This window comes from Pinus tabuliformis, chromosome 4_1, assembly GCF_031772625.1.
Source record: "Pinus tabuliformis cultivar Carrire ecotype Pingquan chromosome 4_1, CPIR1, whole genome shotgun sequence".
Classification (NCBI taxonomy): domain Eukaryota; kingdom Viridiplantae; phylum Streptophyta; class Pinopsida; order Pinales; family Pinaceae; genus Pinus; species Pinus tabuliformis.
In genome coordinates, this window is record NC_142303.1 from 432733616 (window position 1) to 432755230 (window position 21615).

The 21615-nt window shown below is 30.8% G+C and overlaps 2 pseudogenes; both read left to right on the forward strand.

The window, feature by feature from the left end:
• Positions 1–1113: 1113 nt before the first annotated feature.
• Positions 1114–1922, forward strand: LOC149176144 (ethylene-responsive transcription factor ERF016 pseudogene; annotated as a pseudogene).
• A 15433-nt stretch (positions 1923–17355) lies between these two features.
• LOC149176145 (ethylene-responsive transcription factor ERF016 pseudogene) lies at positions 17356–18218 on the forward strand (annotated as a pseudogene).
• The last annotated feature ends 3397 nt before the right edge of the window (positions 18219–21615 follow it).

Below are 21615 nucleotides of genomic sequence, written 5' to 3' on the forward strand. Positions count from 1 at the left end.
CAAATATTTAAAAAAAAAAATTAATATGATTTTTAATAATTATATTTAAAAAAATATTAAATGAAATAAGTTTAAGATATAATATTGAAAGTTTTTAATGATATATATTTTAATAATTGTATTTTTTTAAAGGTTATTAAAATAATATGAATTTAAAATAATAAATTGGGGTTATTTTAAGTTGTTGGGTAAAATGGTTGTTATTTTTTTCACTAAAAATTAATTTTTTACGAGTGATATAATGATGAGAAATATTATTGTAATGGTTATATTAAAACTAGTACAACCACATTAAAAATATTAATGTGGTTGATATGGCCGAAAGCTTCATAAATATAACCAAAAAATTATTGTGACACGAAGATTGCATTACTAATACACACATTTAATAATGAGGAACTTATTATGGAGGAACTTATTAGAATTGGAATAATCTCAAATCTTTAAGAAATTGATAAGTGGAGAGTCACGTGGCACCAATATAATTTTTTAAATTAATTAACTCAAAATAACACAAATAACTCGATTTGATGTGTATATAACCTTGATGCATCTAACTTGAAAAATATAAAAAAAGACTTGATTTGATACCAGGTATATATGTCATCATTTCTGAAAATGGTAATACATATTACACACACCTCTATTTTGATGTGGATATGTCAACTTTGATGCATCAAACTTGGAAAAATATTAAAAAAAAACTTGATTTGATACGATGTATATATGTCGTCATTTCTGAAAATGGTAGTACATATTACACACCCCTTTAAATAGAATATAAAATTGTCAAACTTTGAATTAAAAAACAAATGACTTATGTATATATGTCATCATTTCTGAAATTGGAAATACACACACCTTCGAAAAGAATACAAAATTGTCAATATTTTAATTAAAAAACAAATGACTTGACTTTAGTTGCCTTTCTGATTTTATCGATAGACGCAAGCGTACACTTGAGAAATGCTCCAATGCGATGCATATTCACACGTTTAACACGCTTGTACTCACGACTGTCACATGTACCGCATCAACTCAATCCACACGGTTTCAGGCAACTATATATACGCTGCCAAATCTTGCAGCCATTCGCAATTTCGCACCATCAAAACATTCTCAGCCGAAGAAGCAGCCGGTTCCGAGTTCGAATCCTTGCCCTAACGCAGTCCCGTGTTTTAAGACTCAATCTTTACTGACTCCCCCGCAACATGGTTAAACCCTTGCCAAAACAGACCAGCCCGAGCGGACCGGAAAACTGCCAAATGAAGTCGCGGCAGTTCAAAGGAATCCGACAGAGAAAATGGGGGAAATGGGTATCGGAAATTCGAATGCCGAATTCCAGGGCCAAAATCTGGCTGGGCTCTTACGACTCCCCGGAAAAAGCTGCCCGCGCCTACGACTTTGCGGTGTACTGTCTAAGAGGGTCGAAGGCCAAATTCAATTTTCCCGACTCCCCGCCAGAAATTCCATGCCCCTCTTCTCTGTCGCCGCCGCAAATTCAAGCCGCCGCAGCCAGCTTCGCCACAGAAGATTTCCGGCTGCCGTCAGAAGAGGTCGCGGTAACCTCCTCTTCGGAAGCAGAGTCCGGCATTGACAGCCAACAGATTTCTGCGGAACAGTGCCCCACATTCTGGGATTCGTTACTGCTTGAAGATCTGGACAGTGGCGAGTCACTAAATTTAGAGGATTTTCCTCCGTTAGATTTCTCTATGGACGATTTTGGGTTTCTGTTCGAGCAGACAAAAGACTGGGAGCTTTTCTAGAGAAAAAGATTCATCTACCTCTGCAGGCGATTTTGCCATTAAAGATTGATTATGCTCTGGCTGAAATTTATGAGATTAGTGAGGTTTCCGAGGGCTTTCATCAATGGAAATTGATGCGTCCATGGGGAAATTGTACGCTGCGCGGCCGCTTGAAAATGGTGCCATCTATCTTTATTTTGTATATAATTAGAAATTTAACATTGATTATTCTTTACCACTCTTTGTCACAAACTAACCAAAATCACAGTTAAATGAAATCTCCTTAAACTAAAATTAAATTAAGCGATTCCCTTTTGGTTTCTCTTCTTTTATTTATTTATTTAATATTCCTTTCTAATTTATTTAAATTTTTTATTTAATCAATAATTAATTATTGTTATTATCCTGCTGCTCCACAGGATATTGCAATTGGTAATTGCGCTGAAATTAATTAGTTGAGTCAATATATTTTTTCATTTAATAAATTATATATATATATATATATATATATATATATAAAATATTAATATAAGGATTTTTTTATAAGGATTTTAGCAAAAGTTGCTTTAATGGATTAATTTAAAAAATAATTTTATATTATTTTAAAGTATTAAAATATATTATTTCAAATATTATAGTTCATATTATTATTGGTTTTATCTGTTTTAAGCAAAATCAGATTTGCTGACTAATAATTTAAGAGTAAGTATATCAAAATAAAGTAACTATGATAGAAAATTTCAAGAACAATTTGAGACTGAATTACATATAGAATCAAAATAACTACAGCTTGTGGTTAAAAGTCAAAAGAAGCCACTAGAGCAGGATCCCATGCACTTATATTGGAAACAGATGAAGATGACTTCCCAAGTGAGCTAGAAGATCATCCAAGATAACAAAAAAAACTCAATCATATTTAAATGCACTATATATTATCAAACTCAATCATATTTAAATGCACTATATATTATCAAACTCAATCATATTTAAATGCACTATATATTATCTAATTTTTTGACACTGAATTACATATTGAATCAAAATAATTACATCATGTGGTCAAAAGTGAGAAGAAGTTACTAGAGCAGCCTCCTATGCACTTATATTGGCAACTCATTGAAGATGACTTCCCAAGTGAGCTAGAAGATCATCCAAGCTAACCAAAAAAAACTTAATCATATTTAAATACACTATATATTATCTAATTTTTTAAGGGGGGAAAATATATTCACACATTAACAATTATTTTAAAAATAATTTGTATTATTATAACCTTTTATCGTAGCTATTTTTTGCCAAATAATAATAGAGAAATCACATTTCAAGACATGTTATGTTTTAAGTTTTAACCTCTTAGTTAAAAAGTTAAATCACAGCTAAGAGAATATATAGTTTAATGGTTTCATGTATAGCATTAAGATTATATTATTAAAAAGCACATACCATAAAGGATATTTCCTTTCTTTTAAATACTATCTAGGTTGAAAGATTTTTTTGGTTTTAAAGTAAAACCTTATTATTAATTAAGAGTTTGTTTTTCTCAAATATAAGAAAACAAATTAATAGATAGATAATTTAAATTTCAATAAGATAATTATTGATCAAATCATAATATTACATTATTTAATTTTTTTTTTGAATGTATAAATTTATTAATATTTTTAAAAATCTCACTTACTCTAATTATACAACTTGAATAATTCTAATATTCTCTTTCAATTAAAAAAATCACGTCTAATTTCTTACCTAAAATTAGACCATCAAACTTGTGATTTCTTACCTAAAATTAAACCATCAAACTTGTGGAAAACAAATCTCCCCACTTAACCATTAACACACACTCTCGGAGTGAATAACTCTAATTATTCAACTTTTCAAAATTCCATACTCACTTCAAAAACAAAATTAATTGAAAAATTAAGCCCAAATTACTTGAAAAACTTTCAAGTACATTATAAATGGACGACATCATCTTACGTAATCATCTAAATGGGAGTTTAGAACGTGCTTATATGCTCAACTATGTATGTCCCACGTAATAAAAGAAAGGAAAGGAATATATTTTCGTGCTCTAAAATAATAGAATGGATTCTTTATTTGTAAATAAAAATAATAATCCACCTACTCCGAATTAGCAATCAAACAGTTGCACTATAAGTGAATTTGATACATTTTTCTAATACAGTCTATGGACACTGATAAATGGACTTTAAGACCTTTATGTCTCATTAACAAATTTCATATGTGTATTAATGTGCCATTTATGTTTACTAATTGTGTTTAGTACTTTCTTCTAAGGTTTATTTCAAATTTATGAAAAAAAAATGTGTTAAAAAATGTGTCATATGTGTATTAATGTGCCATTTATGTTTACTAATTGTGTTTAGTACTTAAGTTTATTTCAAATTTATGAAGAAAAAAATGTGTTAATTTGTAGAGAACAATTTTAATTATATTTGATATTGTTTTTATTTTTAATTAAATCGTTTTGAAATTTTTAGATAAATTTTATAAAGAATATTAAAGTTTTCAAAAAATTAAATATAAAATTTAATATTTTGAGAAAAAAAATATAAATTTTGAAACTTTTTAAATTTAAATTTAAATTTTTGCATTAGTTTATATAGATGAAGTGACTAATTTTATAGGGTTATAAATAGTATTTGTCAATATTTATGACCAAATTTCAATCAAATTTTATGAGTTATGAATATTTGATTTGACATATTATCATTAATATATCTTATAATTAAAATGTCATTAACATCTTTTATTTATTTGTTTGACATGTTATCATTATTTGTCAAAATGTATTTTTTACAAATTAATATAAAAGAAATGTATCTTTTATGTTCACATAGAGTTTACATATAATATTAAAAGAATATCTCAATATGTATTAAAAGTAAATTATTTTAAATCTATCTAAAATAAAATATTCTAAAATCAACTTTATTTAAATAATATAAAGAAAGTAGTTGAAAACAACTCCTTTTTATTTAAAAATATTCAAAAATGTTTTTATATCTTAACACTATGGAGATATATCATTTTTTAAATGTTTAATATAGAATTGGAACAAAACATTTAAAAATTTGTTTCAATGTGAATTATATATATATATATATATATTATTGGTGTGTTGTTTAATATGAGTGGGGTGTAATTTTTTCCATCATTGCATTGATGCCAAGTGTTTGAAAAAATGTCAGTGCCAGTTGGGGATGGTCAGGCCTAGTCCTGAAGTTAGTTTTGATTCGCAAGTCTTATTATTATGTAAATCATGGATTCTGAAAGTGTCTTTGAGTTCTAGGCAGCGACCTGGGCTTTGGGCCTGAAAAAGTGGCTCAAATCCTAGGGACGTTGGCATAGGACTGAGAAAAATAGTCCTTGGACATTGGCATACCATGTTGTGGGAATTTCCAAAGCCTTTTGGACGCTGGCATACCCATATCATGAGAGCATATGGGGGTTAATTGGTCTAAAAACTTAGTAAGACCTAGGGGCTGGTTACTTGAGAGGTTGGGATGGTTCATGGGAGTCTTGTTGTTGATATGGAAGGTTTGTATTGTGTGTTTCCATCAGTTCCACTTCCTTAAGGTGAATTAGGAGGTCAAATCATATCATAGTAACTTCTCGTCACATGTTTACCTCGTTTGGTTGGTTACTTGGGTAGATGTGGGAGGAGGTCGTTACAAAGTGTTATGAGAGCATGCTTCACCCCTCAGACTGGATGGGTTGTGTGTTGGTCATGCATTCATGTCAGTTGCACGTGTGTTAATCACCCTTGAATGCTTGTTGCATATGCATGGTGTCGGTCACGGTTGTAGTGATGTCGCCATGTGAAGAGGATGTTGTTGGGGTGAAGTGTGTCATCATGAGTGTATGATTGGTTATGCATTACTAGGTGTTTCAGTACTTACATGTTGTCAAAGGTACATTGATATGGTTGTTGTTTTCATGCATGAGGTTATGGTATGAGTAGTTGATATGGTCATGCAATGATGACTGGACTCTAGTTAGAATGATGGATATATGGTTACATTCTTATGTGTTATATGCCTATATGTTGTCATGACTATGTTATACATGTATCATGCTGATTTGTTGATCTTGCAGACAAGGTATTCTCCCCGAATTGTGCTAAGGTACGTTGGTTTACTGTGATTTTGTTTAGATGACATGATATAGCTTGGAGGAAGAATATCAAAGATGACTAGCAAGATGGTAGACTAGAAAGACTCTCCCTATGAGTTAGATGAGAAGCGTGGTGTTGGGAACTCTTTCTCTATTGAGTTGGTGCTAGGGGCAACACCAGCATCGAAGGCACCCTATAGGATGAGAACTCCAGAGCTAGTAGAGTTGAAGTTGCAGTTAAAGGAGATGCTTAACAAGGGGTACATTAGACCAAGTATATTTCCTTGGGGTGCACCAGTGTTGTTTGTAAAGAAGAAATATGGTACTCTCAGATTGTGCATTGATTACAGGAAGTTGAACAAGGTAACGATCAAGAACATGTGCCCATTTCCGATGATAGATGATTTGTTTGATTAGTTGAATGGAGCAACAATGTTCTCTAAGTTCGAATTGAGATTAGGATATCATTGGGTACGCATCAAGGAAGAAGATATATACAAGACTGCTTTCAGGGGCACATATGGGCATTATGAGTTTGTTGTAGTTCCATTCAGTTTTACTAATGCCCCAACTACATTTATGTGTTTGATGAATAGTGTGTTGCATCCTTATTTGGAAAAGTTTTTTATTGTATTAATTGATGACATCTTGATATACTTCAAGAATGAATAAGAGTATGTCGAACATTTAGCAGCAGTATTGAGATTGCTAAGAGAGCATCAGTTGTATGCCAAGCTTATCAAGTGGCAGCTTCTTTCAGACATAGGTGCATTACTTGGGACATGTTGTTTCCAAGGAAGGCATAATAGTAGATCTAGAAAAGATAAGGGCCATCATGGAGTGGGTAGCTCCTGAAAATGTGGATGAGGTGAGATCATTCATGGGATTAGCAGGTTACTATAGGAGGTTCATCAAGAACTTCTTACGCATTGCATATCTTATGACATCCTTACAGAGGAAAGGTAAGAAGTTCGATTGGACAAAAGAATGTGCAACTAGTTTTGAGCAGTTGAAGCAGTTGTTGACCAATGCTCCAGTCCTTAAGAACGCAGATCTTGATAAAGAGTTTGCAATGTGTACAGATGCATGTAAAATAGGACTTGGTGGAGTCCTTATGCAGGAGGGACAGGTGATGTGCTATGAGTCCAGGAAGTTGAATGAGCATGAGCAGAACTACATGACTCATGATCTTGAGTTGGAATCTATTATTAATGCCTTGAAGATGTGGAGACATTATCTTCTTGGAAGGAGATTTGTATTGATGAGAGATTACAATGGGTTGAGATACTTGTTTGACAAACCAAATCTAAACAACAGGAAAGCTAGATGGTTGGCTACCCTTGGTGAGTTTGACTTTGAGATCAGATACATTAAGGGAAAGGAGAACCAGGTTGCACATGCTCTTAGTAGGAAGGTACATGTGAATCATATAGAAGTTATGAGCTCTTATAGGACAAAGGATAGGATCTTGCAAGCAGGACATCGAGTCGAAAATTATATGGATATTATGTACATGTTACAGCATAGTAATGGTACATGTACAGGTACAGGTGATTAGGATGTAGACTATCATCTCACGGCATATGGTTTGGTCAGATTCAGGGACAAGATTTATGTGTCGAATTGCAGTGAGATCAAGAAGCTTATCTTGAGGGTGTTTCACATGAATCCATACTCGGGTCACCCAGGATATTAGAAGATGTTGACGGTAGTGAAGAAGTTCTAAAGAAGGAAGTGGCAGATTTCATGGCTAGATGTTTGGATTGTCAGCAAGTAAATGTGGAGTGTAAGCATCTAGGTGATCTACTACAACCTATTGTGATTCTAGAATATAAATGGGAGGTCATTTCCATGGATCATTACAGGTCTTCCGAGGATAGTGAGACAACATGATTTTGTGATGGTCATGGTTGACAGGTTGAGAAAGGTAGCTCACTTCATTCTAGTGAAGGCTACATATTTAGATAGTGAGGTGGCACAAGTTTTCATCAGGGAGATAGTGAGATTACATGGTGTTCCAAAGAATATTGTGTCAGACAGGGATGCGAAGTTAAATTCCAAGTTTTAGAAGGAGCTATTTGAAAGTTTGGGTACAAAGTTGGCCTTTAGTACAACTTATCATCCACAGATAGATGGACAGACAGAGAGGGTCAATAGGATCTTGAAGGATATGCTGAGGATGTATGTCATGAACCAACAAAGAAGATGGGAGGAGTATCTTCAATTGGTTGAGTTCGCATACAACAATGGTTATCAAGAGTCATTGAGGATGAGTCCCTTCGAGGCATTGTATGGGCGGAGTTGTAATAATCCATCAACTGGCGCGATCTAGTGAACAGGGTAATTATTAGACCAGATATGTTAGCAGGCATGGAACAAGAAATGTAGTTTATAAAGAAGAATCTAAATGTAGCACATGATAGACATAAGTGTTATGCAGACCAACACATGGTATTCAAGGAGTTTAAGGTTGGGGAGCATGTGTATTTGCGCATCAAGCCTAAGAAGAGCTCTTTAAGGATTGGATCGTGTGCTAAGTTGGCACCACGGTATTGCGGGACTCTTGAGATCCTTGAGAGGATTGGACCAGTGGCATATCGACTTGCATTGCCTCCAATAGTGAAAGTCCATGATGTTTTCCATGTTTCATTGCTTAAAAGGTATATAAAGAATGTTGATCATGTTATTGATTGGTCTATATTGCAGGTTGAGCAAGAAGGATAATTCTAGTCGAAGCCTCAGTGCATATTGCAACGAAAGCATCTCATGCTCAGGAACATATTCATAGAGAAAGTCAAAGTGCAGTGTAAGCACTTTGGGCCTAAAGACACTATATGGGAGATGGCAGATTAGATGTGGGCCATGTATCCTTATTTGTTTTCTAGTTGAGGCAAAGCAATTTTGGTTTGATGTTTGGTATATGTTTTATCGATGTTTTGGTATATGCACATATGTATATGGATGTAAATAATGCCATGAGCTAAGTTATAAAGCTCCAATAAGTGGTATGGTCGTTATCTTGTCATGTTGTCATAATGTTTTTCTTTTGAGCAAGTCATTCATCATAAATACTGCAATGAGCTAAGTTATATAGCTCCATGGGTAGTATGTTTTCTTTTCAGCAGTTTTGCTGAGGTCTTGGTGTGGTTTAACATCGAGGACAATGTTCCCCAAGGGGGAGGGGTTTGTAACAAACTCTGGTTAAAATTTCATGTAATAAAAGTTAATAAAGGCAAAATAAGACCACGGTTAAGGGACACGTATTCCAAGTTGAATGTTGGGCAAAGATATCCTAGTGGGCATCACTAGATGTGTTTATGGCTAAAGGAAATTGGCAAAGGAAAAGGCATTAAAAAGGAAAAAATGTATTTTGACACATTTATTTATGAAAATAAAGGAAATTAGGAGAAAAGTAAGGTGAAAGGTCACATATTACATGTGAAGAGGAAATTGAAGGAAAAAAATGGAAAATGAAGAAAATAGAGGTCTCATTGATAAAAAGGATTTTGAGGAGTAGTTTGTAACCTTTTGTCATTTCAGTTTTGGATCTCTCTCTCTCTCTAACACTCTTGGACACTTAGAGTTTACTTGGAGCACTCTAGTATTGGAGCAAGGAAGGGAAAAGAAAGCAAAGGAAAGGAAGGAAAGAAAGGATCAAGCAAGGAAGAGCAAGATCAATCAACTTCAGTAGGAAAACTTGCAGGTAACATATTGCATGTGTGATTTCCTAATTGGTTTTGACAAGCATGACTTTGCATGTTGGTGTATGGTTCTCTTGTTGTCGATGCCATGGTTTTGTTCGGTTATGAAAGTGGTTTTCAGCCTAACCTTGCCTTTTTTTCAGATATCCATGGTGTGATGGGATTACTTTCTCAGTTTTGAGCTTCGGAATTGCCAGATGGTTTCAGAATTTGGGGTGTAGGTGGTCTCAAGAAAACCCCAAAGGCCTAGGAATCCCTTGACCAGTTTTGGGGGAATACATGATAAATCCTGAGGGTGGAGTCTCAGTTTAGGGCTTAGTGATTCAGTGTGGATTCTGGTAAATCCTGAGAGACAAGTAGATGGAAAATTCCTCAAGGATAGTGATGGAGTCCAAAGGAATTCCTAGCTCGGTTCGGTTTTGTGATCTCGGTGTCGGTTTTGGTGAGATCATGGTTTGGTGAGGGTGGAGGTGGTTTAACCTATGGATTCCCTTGGTTGTATTTGGATTGTCTTATCCATGAGATCCCACATTAATGCCTGGAATATGGCATGGCAGTGATTGACTGAAAGAAATATTTGGTTCAACCATGTCTATGGTGGGGTGGTACATGGAATTCCCAAAACTGGTCGAATTTTACTGTGTTTGATAAATGCTAAGTTCTCTTGATTTTGTACTTGTTAATATGTGGCTTTAATGAATTTTATCTCATTTTTATTTTCATGGCTTAATGCTAGTTATAAGCATGGTTATATGACTGGTTATTGCAATGGTTATTTCATGTATTTATTTGTAACTGAAAGGATAATGAATGCAAGACCTAATTGATGTCAAATAGTTAAGAGAAGAGGGTGGTGATCCTTCTTATCAAGTCTCATATGAGTTATCAGTGATTTATGCTCTGTCTTGTATTCATTTCGTATAGATTTCATTGATGCCAAGCATTTGAAAAAATGTTAGTCCAGGTTGGGGATGGTCAAGCCTAGTCCTGGAGTTAGTTTTGATTTGCAAGTCTTGCTATTATGTAAATCATGGATTATGAAAGTGTCATTGAGTTCTCAGCAGTGACCTCAGCTCTTAACTTGAAAACCTGGCTCAAATCTCGGGGACGCTATCACAACGCTGAGAAAAAAAGTCCCTAGACACTGGCAGGGTATGCTGTGGGAGCATCCAAATCCTTCTGGACACTGGCATGCCCATATCATGGGAGAGTTCGGGGTAATTGCTCTAAAAACTCAGTAAGACCCAAGGGCTAGTTACCTGAGAGGTTGGGATGGTTCTTGGGAGTCCTCTTGCTTATGTGGAAGGTATGTATGGTGTGTTTCTGCCAGTTCCACTTCCTTAAGGAGACCTAGGAGTTCGAATCATATCATAGTAACTTCTCATCACATGTTTACCCTAGTTGGCCGGTTACTTGGGTAGATGTGAGAGGAGGGCATTATAGAAAATTATTTTTGGTATTTTCAGTCAAGGTATGGATCCAAAAATGATTTATTGTGACAATTAGAGTTGTATTAAACTCTCTTAGAGTCGAATATTTCATGACAGATCCAAGCACAATGATATCATGTACCATCACTTGTGGGATTGTGTGCAGAGGAGAATTATGATGCTACAGTACATTCCAACTGAGAAGCTGGATGCAGATATTTTGACAAAGGAATTTTCAAGAGGAAAATTTGAATTCCATAGGTGTAGGATAGGGATGGTGCAAAGTCCCTTTCTTGGTACGAGGGAGTGTTAGAAATTGTAGCAATAAAGGCTCAATTTGACTTGTGCCTTAGTCAAATTGAGTAATTCAATTTTCCACATCAGTAGGATGACTTGAATTGCAGTTAACTTGTGTGACATGGCATTGTCTTATCGTTAGATAAGTAAATTCGAGTTATAGTCTTGGTGTACAATTTGTGCATGTAGTGATTGCTAAAATTTGGCAATCTAGTTCAGTTGAACTTAGTTAACTAAGCTCAAGTAATTAATTGAGTTAGTTGAAGGTCAACTGAGTTGTAGAACTATTGTTAACTCAGTGATGTCTCAGTTAAACTAGTCAATCAGCTAAAAATATCCTAGACATGCATGGAATTAAAATTGCCTAGCTGTAGTGGAGGAAAAGGTACATTTTAATTATCAATTGTATATTAGTTGAGTGTACAGTCTTGGCATTGATGCAGGTGATCAATTCCTTGGGATTTGCGCAAGGAAATAGGGAATTCCCCTATTATTTAGAAGCCTAATTTCTCCTGAATTGCGTAGGGAAATAGGAGGAAGTTGGGGCCTTGAATTGGCTAAGTGTTGGCCAGAGGAGGACAGTTAGCAGGAGAACAAGTTTACAGTGTAGGGTGTGCTTAAGGATTGAAGCAATACATTGTAATAGTTTCTCATTCTCATCTGATTATTGAAAAAAATGGAGGGGTTTTTCCCAGTTGGTTTCCCCTATAAATCATTATGTTCTTGTGGTTTTTATGGTTGCATGTTATAGCATGTGTTTCAAAATTGTTATTTCCATTCCATAGAATAGTAGAGGAAATTTGTAATCTCTTGATTTCAGTTCGATTTCATCAGTAGTAGCAAATTTCTATTAATTTCTACAATTATAGGGTTGAAAGGTACCCTTTCTCCATATCTTGGTAACCTATTGTTATTGTGCACTTTAAATATTAAAAAAAAAGGATTTGATCTAAATTGGACTGCTTAAAGCACTAATAGAACATTACTTGACCTACCCTTTATTTCACTATTGAGTTTTAATCCAAAAGCTTCATCTAATTGCACACACCTTAAATGGATTCAATTTCCATATAACTTTTGAGAGGGACCATCTAATAGGACTCATTCGTGGAGAAGGACCAGTGCATTACATGCATCTAACTGGTCTGATCTTTATGCATTTTTGTATTGAAATGAAATCACACTTAAAGATTTGAACCTGTGTACTTGTTTGGATTTGGCAACAATGGATTTTACATAAAATGTTCAAATACTTGGCTAACTAGTCCATAGTAATTGTTTAGGAAGAGGCACATGTATTTTCCTTTTTAGAAAAGTTCAATAATGACAGGCTCTTAAGGGATCCCACGCTATTGTTAAGCAAGTATACTTTGTTCATTCCACTGGATGTTTTAAATATTCATGATTGCAAATTCTCAGAACTTAGCATGGTGAATTTACTGTTAGATAAAACCAACACCATAACAAACAACCTTCAAAGATCCTTTTAGATGAACACATGAACACTTGCAAATTATTATAATAAGTACCTTAATAAGATGTGTTATCAATTGAAAAATACAAAACCATGTGAATAATTGAAAGAAACAAAACCCATACAATTTTAAATTCTAAGGTCAATGAAAATTTTCTAGGTACCTGCAAATTTACAGTCACTACATTTTCCATTAAATCAATAGCTTAATAGATTCAGGCTAAGATTTTGGCCTTGCAAATGTTGTGTACATATTCCCAATGAGAAGCACATTGGATACAATTGGTCAAGGAATAGTGAAAACATAAACTAATAGATGTTAGAAATCCTCTGTCAAGATTGCCATTGAGTATTAACTAAAGCTTTGATGCAAATATCCAAAGATTACAAAATATTGGAAAAGATGTGGTTAGAAGGACAAAAGCAAAAGCAAAAGCAAACCCTGCATCCGAACGATTAGGGCAACAATTTAGATTATGAAATTGTAAAGCAAGGGTTGTTGGATGTAAGTGCCTCAACGAGCCATGTAGTGTATGTGTTGAATTTATTTGTTTGGGGAAGCTTCTTGTGTTTGTGATGTTATTCTAAATATATGAACAAAATATTATTATTTTGTATATCCTTAAAAACATGATATAAAATAAACAAAATTGTTTGTGTTCAAGCATCAATAGTCTTCATCTTTTAATTTCCTAGTAAGGATAACCAAATGAATAAGTTTTTAGTAGATAATAACCACTACTAAGTTTGCACAATTATAATTTTACTCCTACATGTTCATAAATAATGGTAAGTAATAACTCCCTATAATTATATTTATTTCCATCTTGTCCTTATTCATTTTTATGAAAATACTTACTTAAATTAAGGTGGGCAATAATGCTTGCAAATACTTGTTTTTTCAAGGATTTTAATCTTAGGTGGTTTTCCTATGAAGCTTAACATGAAAAAGGATTTTAATTTTAGGTGGTTTTCCCATGAAGCTTAACAATGAAAAATGATTGCAAAAATATTTTTAAAACATGTCATAAATATTGCAATTACATCTAGAAATTATGGAAAACAAAAACAAACAAAAAAGATCTAAGGCAATTTTCCACATGGCACAAAGGCTGCAATCAAATGTTAGAAAAATATTTTTTTCATTATTATTGAAAATAAATATTTCCTTTTCAAAATTAAACATTTTAACTTGCATTGGTCAATACTAAACTAATGGTGGTCAACAAGAAGATCAATTCTATCATAGAATGATGGTTATAGTCATTTATCAACCATTTATATTATATGGCTATGCTAGTTATAAAACAATTAATATATAAGTTAAACATATATACATTTAATAAGAAAAACAAGTAACAAGATATACATTTACCCCCACCTTACCATGTAGATTCTTAATTATGTTTTGTTACAATACATATGACAGCTTGACATTTTTTTTAATTAATCAATTTAATCGAAAAGGAAAAACAATATAACTACTTTGGAGATAAATCTCAACTTTTGATTCGTGTATATTACTATGAATATTCTAAAATATTTTATGGAGGTTAAATCCCTACCATCCACCTAATAATTATTAATAATTAAATTTAAATTTTGGAAAGCCTTTGGTAGTCTAACCAGCTTCTGCTAGAGATTTTTGTAAATGTAGGTTAAAGTTGTTAAATTTCAAGGGTTTTGGTGCCCAAGAGGTTTTTGATGGCCCTGAATCCATTGTCACCTTCAAAAAGATGATTTAAACATTGATTCTGCAAGATTTGTTGAAATTTTTTTGCCTAGATTTATGCCAAAGTTGAAATATTTTTGCCCAGATTCTGGCCAAAAGTAGTAGTCCAAGCAATTCCTCTGCCTCGGTAGACTTGTCCAGCCAAAATAAATACTTGTCCAACCAAAATAAATATGTCTATCGACATAAATAAAATAACCATGAAAATATTAATGATTTTTTAAGATTCATAAAAATGATAAAATAAATAATAAAGAATACTCTTTTCTCAAAATATTATTTTTAAAAATGATTAACTAATAGATTTAAAAGAATAATTTAATTATTAAAAATTCGTATTTTGTTGTTTTAAAGATAATGATGTTCATATCTAATTTTTTTGTAAGCTTGAGAGGACCACATTTTCAACATGTCCAATACATCACTCCGGTTGGGGTAGGTAATTGAACTAGTGACTTCACATCAAAAAGTACCTTAACATAATACCCAACCACCCTCTATCCAAAACCCAATAGATAGTGATATCCAATTTCTTTAAAATTATACATTTTATAAATTTATGAATTCTAATTTTTTTAATAAAAATTAAACATTAAAAAATACTAATTTTAATTTTTCAAACTTATAATATTAAAAAAAATATTTTCTTATTAATACCAATAAATTTTATAAAATATTTATATTACACATCTATACTATAATATCATAATAAATATAAATAATTATAATACATAAACATCTTAATCTAATACGCATTTCAAAATATATTTTACATTATAAGTAATTATTTAGACATTTCATTAATAAATATAAATAATTATATTACATAAACATCTTAATCTAATACACATTTCAAAATATATTTTACATTATAAGTAAATATTTAAACATTTCATTTTAAACTTTAAATATTTATTGTTTGATTGCTTTTATAATATTTAATTTTAATTTATAATAAACTATGGTGTTTATTTTAAAATACGGTTTCTAGAATAGAATATATATGTTGGTAGATGAGATTTAATAAAGAAAATATAGTTTTCATCAACTTAAACTCTAATTCTAATTTTGGTAGTCATTATTATTTTATTTTGATGGTTCCAATAAAAATGAGCCTCATAACCAGTGTGAGAAATAAAGTAGGATTAAAATATGAAAAAAAAAACATTAAAAAGAATCTTTTAATTATATAATAATATAATTTAAATTTAATAATATTTAATTTATCAAATTATTTAATTATTTAACTTATATAACTATACTAATTAATCAAATTTAAAAAATTATATAATTATAATTATCAAAAATCTTAAAAAAAGCATTATATTCCTTTCTAATTAATCAAATTTAAAAAATTATATAATTATAATTATCTTAAAAAAACATTATATTCCTTTCCTTTGTTGCAACTAGAACCTATTACGAATAATGAAACTCAAATATTAATAGTTTATTAAAGAATGGCCGTTTTTGAAATCCATAACTCAAGCCATTATAGATATCATTGGTGATCTAATAAGAGTTGATTTAGGAAAGGTCAAAAGGTTTTTTTTTTTTAAAGGTGGTTTAAATGATATTGAAGGAATTTAATGGTTTGAAGTAGTTGATAGTCTTTTAATTACTATTGTTTTTAGAGTGTCAAGGGTTAGCTAATGAGGGGTGCATTATGCTCGACCTCGTGGGTTAGATTTTGTTAATAAGCACTTGCCCAAATATTTTTTTGAAAAAAAAATTAATATGATTTTTAATAATTGTATTTAAAAAAATATTAAATGAAATGAGTTTGAAATATAATATTGAAAGTTTTTAATGATATATATTTTAACAATTGTATTTTTTTTAAATGTTATTAAAATAATATGAATTTAAAATAATAAATTGAGGTTATTTTAAGCTGTTGGGTAAAATGGTTGTTATCTTTTTTACTCAAAATCAATTTTTTACGAGTGATATAATGATGAGAAGAAATATTATTGTAATGATTACATTAAAACTAGTACAACCACATTAAAAATATTAATGTGGTTGATATAGCTGAAGGCTTCATAAATATAACCAAAAAATTATTGTGACACGAAGAATGCTTTACTAATACACACATTTAATAATGATGAACTTATTATGGAGGAACTTATTAGAATTGGAATAATCTCAAATCTTTAGAAAATTGATAAGTGAAGAGTCACGTGGCACCAATATAATTTTTTAAATTAATTAACTCAAAAAAACACAAATAACTTGATTTGATGTGTATATAACCTTGATGCATCTAACTTGAAAAATATAAAAAAAGACTGGATTTGATACCATGTATATATGTCATCATTTCTGAAAATGGTAATACATATTACACACACCTCTATTTTGATGTGGATATGTCAACTTTGATGCATCAAACTTGAAAAATATTAAAAAAAGACTTGATTTGATACGATGTATATATGTCGTCATTTCTGAAAATGGTAGTACATATTACACACCCCTTTAAATAGAATATAAAATGGTCAAACTTTGAATTAAAAAACAAATGACTTATGTCATCATTCCTGAAATTGGAAATACACACACCTTCGAAAAGAATACAAAATTGTCAATATTTTAATTAAAAAACAAATGACTTGACTTTAGTTGCCTCTCTGATTTTATCGATAGACGCAAGCGTACACTTGAGAAATGCTCCCCTGCCTTAAAATAGATGCATATTCACACGTTTAACACGCAAAAGCGTTCGCCCATGTACTCACGACTGTCACATGTACCGCATCAAGTCAATCCACACGGTTTCAGGCAACTATATATACGCTGCCAAATCTTGCAGCCATTCGCAATTTCGCACCATCAAAACATTCTCAGCCGAAGAAGCACCGGTTCCGAGTTCGAATCCTTGCCCTAACGCAGTCCCGTGTTTTAAGACTCAATCTTTACTGACTCCCCCGCAACGTGGTTAAACCCTTGCCAAAACAGACCAGCCCGAGCGGACCGGAAAACTGCCAAATGAAGTCGCTGCAGTTCAAAGGAATCCGACAGAGAAAATGGGGGAAATGGGTATCGGAAATTCGAATGCCGAATTCCAGAGCCAAAATCTGGCTGGGCTCTTACGACTCCCCGGAAAAAGCTGCCCGCGCCTACGACTTTGCGGTGTACTGTCTAAGAGGGTCGAAGGCCAAATTCAATTTTCCCGACTCCCCGCCAGAAATTCCACGCCCCTCTTCTCTGTCGCCGCCGCAAATTCAAGCCGCCGCAGCCAGGTTCGCCACAGAAGATTTCCGGCTGCCGTCAGAAGAGGACGCGGTAACCTCCTCTTCGGAAGCAGAGTCCGGCATTGACAGCCAACAGATTTCTGCGGAACAGTGCCCCACATTCTGGGATTCGTTACTGCTTGAAGATCTGGACAGTGGCGAGTCACTAAATTTAGAGGATTTTCCTCCGTTAGATTTCTCTATGGACGATTTTGGGTTTTCCTTCGAGCAGACAAAAGACTCGGGGCTTTTCTAGAGAAAAAGATTCATCTGCCTCTGCAGGCGATTTTGCCATTAAAGATTGATTAACGGATATGCTCTGGCTGAAATTTATGAGATTAGTGAGGTTTCCGAGGGCTTTCATCAATGGAAATTGATGCGTCCTTGGGGAAATTGTAAGCTGCGCGGCCGCTTGAAAATGGTGCCATCTATCTTTATTTCTATATAATTAGAAATTTAACATTGATTATTCTTTACCACTCCTTAAGCTAAAATTAAATTAAGCGATTCCCTTTTGGTTTCTCTTCTTTTATTTATTTATTTAATATTCCTTTCTAATTTATTTAAATTTTTTATTTAATCAATAATTAATTATTGTTATTATCCTGCTGCTCCACAGGATATTGCAATTGGTAATTGCGCTGAACTTAATTAGTTGAGTCAATATATTTTTTTGATTTAATAAATTATATATATATATATATATATATATATATATATATATATATATATATATATAATATTAATTTTTATTTCTGTTATTATTCGCTAAAAATTTGAACATCTTATTACAAAAATACATGAAATTTGTGATTTTACAATTATTACTTATTAATTTAATATTCTCTATTTTTGTTATATCAATATTTTTTACAAACTAATAATTATATTAAAAAAATTTAATTGAATATTTTAATTTGAATAAATATTATATATATATATCTATATATATATCGCACTTTTTTTGGTTAAAATTTAAATTTAAATTTTAATAAAATAAAACATATTTATTTTTATAAACTCAATAATAAATTAGTGTTATTATTTATTTTTTCATATATAAATTAAAATTTTAAAAATAAAATCTATGTATTTTTATAAGCTAATAATTATATTAAAATAATTTTTTATTGAATATTTTATTCAAATATTTAAGAAATAAAATATATAATTCTTGATTTGGATAGACAATCTTGATTTGGAGGACTAATGTAGTTCAAATGTAAATGCACCCATAACATATTATAATTTTTTAAAGCTATGTTTGCATAAGCTTTGAAATTAGGGCTTTGCTCTTTCATTGCGAAAATAAGGACTTTATCAATCAATAAAATTCGAATTGATGGAATTATAAACCTTAACACTAATTTGAATTCAGTATTTTTACTATAATTTAACTATATTTAAACTAAGCAACAAGAGTAGCTACTATGTTACATAATAATTTATTTCAACTATATATATATATATATATATATATATATATATATATATATATATATATATATATATATATATAACTATAACTTTGATAATATCTTTTATAATTATTAATCAATTTAACAAAAACATCTAATTAAATTAAATATATTCTTATTCATTTTAATTAATTTATTTTTATAAATATAAGCAACATCTTTATTTTTATTCTTATTCACCTATTTCATAAGTACTTTTAATTTATTTCATTTCATAATAAAATTTTTGATCTAGCATATTTTTATATGTTTTTCATTATCATTATTAATTTATTAGGAAAAAAACTATATACTTGTATAAAAGACAATTTTCATTTATTTTTAAAATTAATTATATAAAAAAAAAACCAAAAAAAAATTTAAGTATTATTTTATGATTAAAACAATTAAAGCAAATTAAATTTCAGTGAAAAGGAAACACCATGGTAGAGTTAGTTGTGCCCAATATTTAGTTTTTTTAATAGATGAAATGAAAGTTTAGTGAAAGTGGAACACCAAAGTTAGTTGCGGCCAATATTTAGATTTTTTTTAATAAATAAATTTAAATATTTTTTTTATTAGCGGTAAATAAATTATAAATATTTATTTTATTTTAAAAATAATTATATATATATTTTTAATTCCACAAAATTATGGATTTTTTTTTATAAGGATTTTAGCCAAAGTTGCTTTAATGGATTAATTTAAAAAATAATTTTATATTATTTTAAAATATTAAAATATATTATTTCAAATATTATAGTTCATATTATTATTGGTTTTATCCGTTTTAAGCAAAATCAGATTTGCTGACTAATAATTTTAAGAGTAAGTATATCAAAATAAAGTAACTATGGTAGAAAATTTCAAGAACAATTTTGAAACTGAATTACATATAGAATCAAAATAACTACATCTTGTGGTTAAAAGTCAAAAGAAGCCACTAGAGCAGGATCCCATGCACTTATATTGGAAACAGATTGAAGATGACTTCCCAAGTGAGCTAGAAGATCATCCAAGATAACAAAAAAAAACTCAATCATATTTAAATGCACTATATATTATCAAACTCAATCATATTTAAATGCACTATATATTATCTAATTTTTTGACACTGAATTACATATTGAATCAAAATAATTACATCATGTGGTCAAACGTGAGAAGAAGTTACTAGAGTAGGCTCCTATACACTTATATTGGCAACTCATTGAAGATGACTTCCCAAGTGAGCTAGAAGATCATCCAAGCTAACCAAAAAAAACTTAATCATATTTAAATACACTATATATTATCTAATTTTTTAAGGGGGAAAAATATATTCACACATTAACAATTATTTTAAAAATAATTTGTATTATTATAACATTTTATCGTAGCTATTTTTGCCAAATAATAATAGAGAAATCACATTTTCAAGACATGTTATGTTTTAACCTCTTAGTTAAAAAGTTAAATCGCAGCTAAGAGAATATATAGTTTAATGGTTTCATGTATAGCATTAAGATTATATTATTAAAAAGCACATACCATAAAGGATATTTCCTTTCTTTTAAATACTATCTAGGTTGAAAGATTTTTTTGGTTTTAAAGTAAAACCTTATTATTAATTAAGAGTTTGTTTTTCTCAAATATAAGAAAACAAATTAATAGATAGATAATTTAAATTTCAATAAGATAATTATTGATCAAACCATAATATTACATTATTTAAATTATTTTTTTGAATGTATAAATTTATTAATATTTTTAAAAATCTCACTTATTCTAATTATACAACTTGAATAATTCTAATATTCTCTTTCAATTAAAAAAATCACGTCTAATTTCTTACCTAAAATTAGACCATCAAACTTGTGATTTCTTACCTAAAATTAGACATCAAACTTGTGGAAAACAAATCTCCCCACTTAACCATTAACACACTCTCTAAGTGAATAACTCTATTTACACAACTTTTCAAAATTCCATACTCACTTCTGAACAAAATTAATTGAAAAAATAAGCCCAAATTACTTGAAAAACTTTCAACTACATTATCAATGGACGACATCATCTTACGTAATCATCTAAATGGGAGTTTAGAACGTGCTTATATGCTCAACTATGTATGTCCCACGTAATAAAAGAAAGGAATATATCTTCGTGCTGTAAAATAATAGAATGGATTCTTTATTTGTAAATAACAATAATAATCCACCTACTCCCAATTAGCAATCAAACAGTTGCACTATAAGTGAATTTGATACATTTTTTTAATACAGTCTATGGACACTGATAAATGGAATCTAAGACCTTTATGTCGAATTAACAAATTTCATATATGTATTAATGTGCCATTTATGTTTACTGATTGTGTTTAGTACTTTCTTCTAAGTTTTATTTCAAATTTATGAAAAAAAT